This window comes from Aplysia californica, unplaced genomic scaffold (assembly GCF_000002075.1).
Source record: "Aplysia californica isolate F4 #8 unplaced genomic scaffold, AplCal3.0 scaffold00060, whole genome shotgun sequence".
NCBI lineage: Eukaryota > Metazoa > Mollusca > Gastropoda > Aplysiida > Aplysiidae > Aplysia > Aplysia californica.
In genome coordinates this window covers 956,072-964,578 of record NW_004797330.1, presented here as the reverse complement: position 1 = coordinate 964,578, position 8,507 = coordinate 956,072, and positions in this window count along the sequence as shown.

The window sequence follows — 8,507 nt, the reverse complement described above, 5'->3', positions numbered from 1 at the left end:
GGGGGGCACTGCTTGGTGTAGATATTACAAAACCTCGCATACTGGGTTGAATGAATCTGAATTGTGCATAAGTACATATAGCTGGAACCTCTCACTCTGCTCGTTGACGATAGCTAAATTATGAAGTTACAGAGTAATACTTGAACATGATTGCAAAGTGAGGGGTGTAGTGAGAGTGGGAACGAGCACCCAAAAAAAAGTACAGGAATGGAATGACGGAAGAGCTTGAGAAGAAGGGAGGGGCCTCGTTGTTCTCAATTTGCATCGAATGTTCACCCAGTGGGCGGGCCAAATGGCGTCAGACGGGTACAAAGGGTATAAATATCAAGGCATTTCCATCTCTGTCCGCCGACGAACTCATTTCTCCTGCGGTGTCCTCTCTTCTACTTTGCCCATGAGCCTACTGACGCAACAACGCGATAATTTATTCAATCCGGGTATCTGAAAACGAGCCGCCGCAAGAGAGTGCGCTGTTCAGCATTAGATTGAAAAGAAGTGCAGTCGGAGCAGACGAGCGCCTGCAGACGCAGACGATCAGATTTCACAGCTTACAAAGTGGAAAAGGGTAAGTAAAAATTGGCCTGTCTAGTTTCTTAAGCTTTTTTTTCAAACTCCAGCGCAAAGTAATTTGCTTGTCTGTTAGCCATTGTGTTTATTTTGTCTTTATTTTATTAATAAACATATTGAAGTAATAATAATTTTCCATCATTCAGAAGAACAAGAAGGCGGACAGAACTGAAATAACATATTGTTGACTTGAACTCCCAACTATTCACCTCTGTGACAGAAGGTTGATTCAACATTTCTTACATGCACAAAGCTCTTTTAAAAAATGCAAATCTTAGCTTCTGTTCAAGAATAAAAAGGTCTTAGCCAAATCGTAGATAGACCAAGTCTGCTGCCATAAATCAATTTCCCACCGTCTCTTCCTTGCCGCCCCAGGTCCAGAGCCGGACTCAGGGCAATGTTAGGTGGAGCAGCCCTGGGGTGAGATCAGCAGTAAAACCAATGAGGTTTTTTGTTCTTAAGTCCTTAGTTAAAACCCAACTTTATCACTGATGATTTACTGTCGAAACATTAATCAAGACTCTCCCTCCCTATTCTGCTTTTTTAGATATTGATAAACATGGTGACGATATGATGATGATATTATGATGATGATGATTATGATGATGATGATGATGATGATGATGATGATGATGATGATGATCTGAATTCCAAAGGAATTCACCGTACGAATCGTTATTGATGTAATAGAAAAAATAATTTGTTAACCACAAATTCCCCGTGATAAGATTTTTTTTCTCACAAACCCTTGTTTCTGAGGCTGGAGACGACGATTAGATTGCGCGATGACCTTTTGTTGCGGACAGATTGTACAAGAGTTGGAGGGAGGGGGGGGTTCCAATAGTTGAAAATATAATTAAATATACCTAACCAAGAACGTCCAAAACAATCTTAATATTTATTATACTGTTTATAAAATCGTCTACGTTGAGTTTATCAAATCCTCCTTACCCACCCCACTAGCTTTTTTTCTTCTGAAAGGTACAGTTTGTCTGCGTGTATGGTCTAAATAAGTTTCATCCTCAAAGTGTTTATAATTATCCAGAAGCAGGGCTACGACGGTCTTTTCAGTCATTTTTCTTGTTGAAGATATTCTAAAGAGCGAAATAGTTACTTGGTATGGCACCTGAATATTATTATGGGTTATAATGTTTAGCTCTTCGCCCTGCGTGCGAGTTCGATGTCTAACAGGAAATTTTATTTTTAGCCCATAGCTCTGTCTTTCTGCTCAGATACAGTTTCCAGAAGCAGTCAGGGTGCACCCAGATTGACTGGGTCGGGCCAGCATCTGTTAAAATTAAAAATACAAACGACAAACTGTATCTGCGAGTATGAAAAATTATAACTCTTTAGATTTACGCCATCGGCGTATGTGGTGTGGAGGTCACGCGCTTCACCATCGCACGAAGAAGGTCCAGTTTGATTCCTGTATGTTTGTTTGGGGGGGGGGGGGTCGAGAGACCAGGACTTTTTGCTAGGATGGTGTATCCCTCACAGCCCGGATTGGCCCTGACAGGTAGGGTCAAAGCCCCCTTTATAAATGATCTAAATTTTTATGTCGACTGGGGTGTATACCACCTTACATTTGCAAATTCTACTCGTTCTTTTGAGAAGTTTTGTCTCAGCCTTCCCGGTGATTGGTACATGATAGGTAAGGCACCGTGATGAAATCAGGCTCTCGACAAAATAATGAAATCAAAGAAACCGGCGGCACTTTTCTGGCCCTTCGACTATTTTCTTTTCGAATTTCCTCTTTTGGCTCAACACCTTTTACGTCCATTTAAAAACACATTTCTCTGTGTGGGTTACTGAAAAATGTTGACAAAAGTTATACAAATGTAAATTAGCAGATTTCAAGGACACCCAAACTTTAGAAATCACCAAACTTTGGCAGCCGTTTTCTCACTTATTTTGCCTCTGACACCGGGTGACCCACGCCTCCTTCTTCAATCGGAAATATCTCGATTTCAGTATGAGATAGATAAAATGTTTTTCATCAAAACCAAGACAAATCAACACGCTTTAAGATGATACCAAGAACTCCATTTGGTCAGAAATTGACGCTCGCCTGTTTCACCGTGTCATGACACATATTAAAATGATATCTTTCTTTAGGGCTTTGCTCGTTCACTAGAAGCGAAACAGAAATTTGAAAATAGCCCAACGGGGCCATTACCATTGCATAATTATTGTAATAAGTGACGAGTTCAAACCTACTGTGTGGATTTAAGATTCAAAGGCGAATGGATCAGGATTATTTCGCGTCTCTAAATATTTCTGTCCATCCAGAGTTCTTTCTTCCTCGACCTCCCAAGTCCAGATAGGGAGCTGGCAAGTTTTAGAGTTAGCTGCGAACTCTACCTACCTTGTGAGAGTCTGGGGTTCGAATCCAAAAGCTATTTAAACGGTTTATATCATGATTCTATTTGTTGTCGATTTCTTTTGTTCGCATAATATTACATTTTTTATTGTTTGGTTTGTTTTTATTTGGTTTTGTTCGTTTGTTTGTGTTTCTTATTGCTGTTTTTTCGTTTTATTTCCTTCTTTAAGCTTGATTTTCTTTTATGTATTTTTTTGGGGGGAGGGGGGGGTTGTTGGTTTTTGTTTTGAGCGTGTGTGTATGTGTGCGTGGGGGTGGGGAGTGGGGAGTGGGGTGTTTTTATTTTGTTTTGCTGGGGGTGGTTAAGGGGGGGGGGCACTTAGACTCTATGAGATTTAGATTTGGTTTCAGTTAGGAGATATCTTCATTTTGATCGATTATTGACTAAGCAGTATTTGTTTACAAAGTCGTAGTCACGATCAGATCAATTGTACTTATGTTCTTTCGATCATCGTTTTTTTTCCCTCTTGTATTCAATATACAGTTCATTCTTTTATGTTATTTATGTATGATGATGGGTATACCAAGAATTCATTGCTCTGAGGTTATACAGTTGACGTTAAAATTTAGACTCCTTTTGTTAGAATCAAGACATCTTAGCCTACCCAGCCAGCTAGTTGACTTACTTAGCTAACACCCCAAGTTTCCATGTCCGCTTGCTTCATTGTTGTTTGTTATATTCGTGCGTTTTATTTATAATCTGGAACATCCAGCTACTTGTATTACTTCAAGTTTTACATCATGCTTCCATTCCCTACAGTTATCAACTAAATATTTTAAACAATTTTGTAAGATAATGACGTGTCATTGAGACTTAAGCAAGATTTTTCAAATACTACAGTCGAATATCGCACAAACAACAAATTATTCACTGAATTTCATTGTAACACCAGCTTCCTCCTTTCCTCCTTAACTGATTCACTCGTCCCCTTCCGCTTTGCGTGTAAGCTTATCAACCCATTCTTTGCATCATCATCATCATCATCATCATCATCATCATCATCATCATCATCATCATCATCATCATCATCATCATCATCATCATCATCATCATCATCATAGTAATAATAATAATAATAATAATAATAATAATAATAATAATAAAAGTAATAATATTAATAATATTATTAATAACATGAATAACAATAATAATAATAATAATAATAATAATAATAATAATAATAATAATAATAATAATAATAATAATAATAATAATAATAATAATAATAGTAATAATAATAATAATAATAATAGTAATAATAATTATATGACAATACATATGTTGACACCATTACAAACCATAGCTTTTCCTTTTCTCAAGTCTTCCCGCTATGTTTTTCTCACTCAAGTCTTCCCGCTATGTTTTTCTCACTCAAGTCTTCCCGCTATGTTTTTCTCACATGCACAAGTGTGCATCATGTAATAATTGATATATTTACTTTGTTACCATAGTGTTGTGTTTTTCTTTTTCAATTACGTACCTGGTCAAGCCCGGGCGAAACATTAAACATAATGTTTTGTTCCTAATGTCAAAAAAATTCAGAAATGCCTAAGGCTACTTTTTGTTTTAATTTTCAAACTCACAACAATGATTATGATGAGGAGGAAGAGAAGGAAAAGGAGGAGGAGGAGGAGGGGGAGGAGGAGGCGGCGGCGGAGGAGGAGGAGGTGGAGGAGGAGGAGGAGGAGGAGGGGAAGGAGGAAGAGGAGGAGGAGGAAAACAAAAAGATTGTTTGTTTTTGTAAAGTGTTTTACGGCGCTCGCAACTGCATAAGGTCATATGAGCACGCGGGACACACCTAATATTTTCAGTTGGTAGGAAATTTTGAATTTTGCCCGGGTGACGGCCGAAGCCTACTCTTATCGATTTTAGACCACCAAGGGATCTTTAACGTGCGCAACTTGCACACGGGCCCTCCGAGATTTTTCGCCCTTGTCCGAGAAGGCTAGGTGTAGATCTTTCCTACCAGAAAATCAGGGGTGTGGCAGAAAGACAAGGAGTAGCAGTAGAAAGGCTACAGAAAGAGTCAGGAGCCCAGAGGAGGGGGCAAAGGAGGTGAGGGGGTGGGGGCAGAAAGTGGAAATGAAGCAGACAACAGAACATTGCTAGAGAGCAGGAAAGGAGGTGAAAGGAGACAATTTTATAGAAGAAAATTTTTCGGTCGCTACCCAGATTCGAAGCCGGGACCTTTGAATGAGAGGCCATCACCTTTACCTCTAGGCCACGAAGAAGAACAACAACAACAACAACAACAACAACAACAACAACAACAACAACAACAACAAGAAATGGTATAGATTTAACTCAGGTAGGACCTAAGAGTTTAACGCCCATCTCCGAAAAGTTTAACGCCCATCTCCGAAAAGACCGAGCCAAGTGGGAAATTCGTGTAAAGTGCCCCTTTCCCAAAGACACAGCGTCGGAGCGAGCTGAGGCTTGAACCTCCCAACCCGCAATCTCATGATTACGACTTCGGTAATCTAACTGCAAGGCTACTGAGGCCGCATATTATCATCATCATAATAATAACAACAACAACAACAACAACAATAATAATAATAATAATAATAATAATGATAATAATAATAATAATAATATTAATAATAATAATAATAATAATAATAATAATAATAATAATAATAATACTTTCAGTAATAATTATAATACCATCATTAATAATGATAATAATAATATTTATTTTTTAAAAATAATAATAATGATAATAGTAATAATGATGATAATAATAATAATAATAATAATATTAATAATTATAATTGTGATGATGATGATGATGATGATGATGATGATGATGATGATGATGATGATGATGATGATGATGATGATGACGATATTAATAATAATAATAATTAATTACTCAAAATAATAATAATAATAATAATAATAATAATAATAATAATAATAATAATAATAATAATAATAATAATAATAATACTTATTATTGGGGTTTTTTATTAAAATTATAATAATGATAATAATAATAATCACAATAATAATGATAATATTTACCATTATATTATTAAATGTATAATAATAATAATAATAACAATAATAATAATAATAATAATAATAATAATAATAATAATAATAATAATAATAATAATGATAATAATAATAATGATAATAATAATAATAATAATAATAATAATAATAATAATAATAATAATAATAATAATAATAATAATAATAATAATTAATGCAGGGTTATATTTCGTTCATTTTTTTCCTTCTATGGTGATGGTGGTTAAGCCAGGAATAAATCAAAGAGATTTTAGTAAATTAATTTGTTTCATGTTTGACCAGTTAGCGTTTACGAAATTCTTCTCATGTGAACAGTTCATGAACGTTTTTAAAGTACTTTATTATATCATATCAAAGACTTTCTCTTCAAAGGCGTTTAACATCATTGTATGCCCAACATTAGATCTGATTTTTTGGTTGCTTTTTTAAATTTTAACTTCGGTGGCAGATCTTAGTTTGTGTACTAGAGTCAAATCCTGAGAATCACATGCTGATGTAGATCTTATACCAACACCTTAAACGCGTGAAATATGAAACTATGTCTTGTCGGGGAGAAAATAATGGCTCATTCTGATGGTTTTACTACCGTGCCCTTCTCCTTTGTTCAATCTTCTTTTAAAGAAGAGAAAAAAGAAAGGGCGTGCAGCTTCGTGCCCCCAAAGAAATTAAATGCAAATGAGGTAGTCGATTGTGTGGGACGGGAACGACAGGGACTGTCTACGGAAAAACAAAGTAAGTTGGAATACGCGTGGATTAAGAAGCCGTGAGACAACGGCCACTTTATCCCTACAGCACAGTGGCACTGGCTGTCAGATAGGCTATGCATGAGAAAAAATCATAGATTTCATTTCAAGCAAACTTTGCATCCAAACTGTAATACTAGGAAAGGAGCCTAATTCTATTTATCATCACAATTTTCAGGAATTCAGTGCCGAATTTTGAAAGAAAAAAAGAGAGAACGAAAGAGGTTTAAGGTGGGTGAACCATCAAATCAAAAAAAATTGTCGTGGGGCGGGGCAGCGTACAAGAACACTATTTCGATACCTCAGAATTCCATTTTTGGCCTTTTGAGTTACAAAGACTATCGAGGTCAGATACCAAATGTGAAGCAGCGCGGTGGAATCAGGCTCTCGTCAATTTTTGGGCGTGTGGAGGTATTAGTATCATCTTAACGCTTGTTCGCTTGTCTTTTATCATGATTACAAGTCGAGATATTTGGAATGAAGGAGGTGGGGGTCACCAGTTTTCAGAGGTAAAATTAGTGAGAAAATGGCACCCAAAGATTAGTTATTTCCGTAGCTTAAGAGTCCGTGGTAACTGAAAATTTACATTTTTGTGTGCCTTTAATCAACGTTTTTCAGAAAAATCCACATAGAAATGAGTTCTTTAATGGGCATGAAAGGTGTTGACCCAAAAAACAAAAATTTGATAAAAATTCACAAACCAACAGAAAAACACAAGTTTCTTCACTTTGATTATTTTGACGAGAGCCTGATTCCACCACGCTGCCTCACCAATGTTCTGTCTGCTCTATCAAAATGGTAAGATAATTCGGAGTCGTTATCAAGATATTCAAAGAATTACATCCGAAAATGGTTAACTGTTATTGCGAAACTCAATTATTTTTTTACGTTAAATTTCTCAAAACTAGGAAGTGAGCTGATAGAACTGTGTAATTCTGAGACAGCGACTGCACACGTTGAAAATAAGGCGGCCTGAAGATTGAGTCCAGAGGTGAACGCAAAGATAGGACACCCTACGATATAGTATCTTTGGTGAACGTGCTCAAGCTAAACCCACCTTTCGACTCAATTTGTCTTTCCTTTTTTCAAGAACAGAGGAAACTGGTTAGCCAATGTGGGGCAGTGGGCCACGAATTTCAGCGGTTATACGTTGAAATTCGTTTTCGAAAATGTTTTTCCTCGCACTTCCCTGGGTCCACTGTGTAAACTCACTCGGCAACTGCGGTTTGCGGTGTGTGCAAGGAACTCTAGAACAGATCTAACTTTCATACCTTTCTTACTCGCACAAACGAGTTGCTATTTTAAAAATTGCCAAAGCTTCTGGAAACGTTATCCCATAGGTCATAATCCGTTGTGTCGATTCTTCAGTTGTTATCATTTTTTAAAAATCTATTTCGGCTGCTCTTTGCCTTTATCTTTTGTCTTCATTGTCCAGAAATTGGCTTTATTATATTATGATTCTGTCAACTATGCCACTGACTCCTTTTCTCCCGGGCCTGGTCATTCTGTTTCTTGCTGCAGGCAAAAAGACCCCCATGTCGACACGATAGTGGTCTCTTCCGTCACTTTGGTGCTGTCCATCCACAGGCCCGTTCTGTCTACTGTTTTAAACCATGTTTTATCACTTATCATCAGAATGGTGTAACACTTGGTGCCGATGCATTGGTGCTAGGTAATGAATGAGTTGAATGGTGATTTTACTGAAATTTTAGGCGATTCCGGTACCAATCTTGGTTTGTTTGTTGTTTTGTTTGTTTGTTGGGGGGTTTTTGGGGGG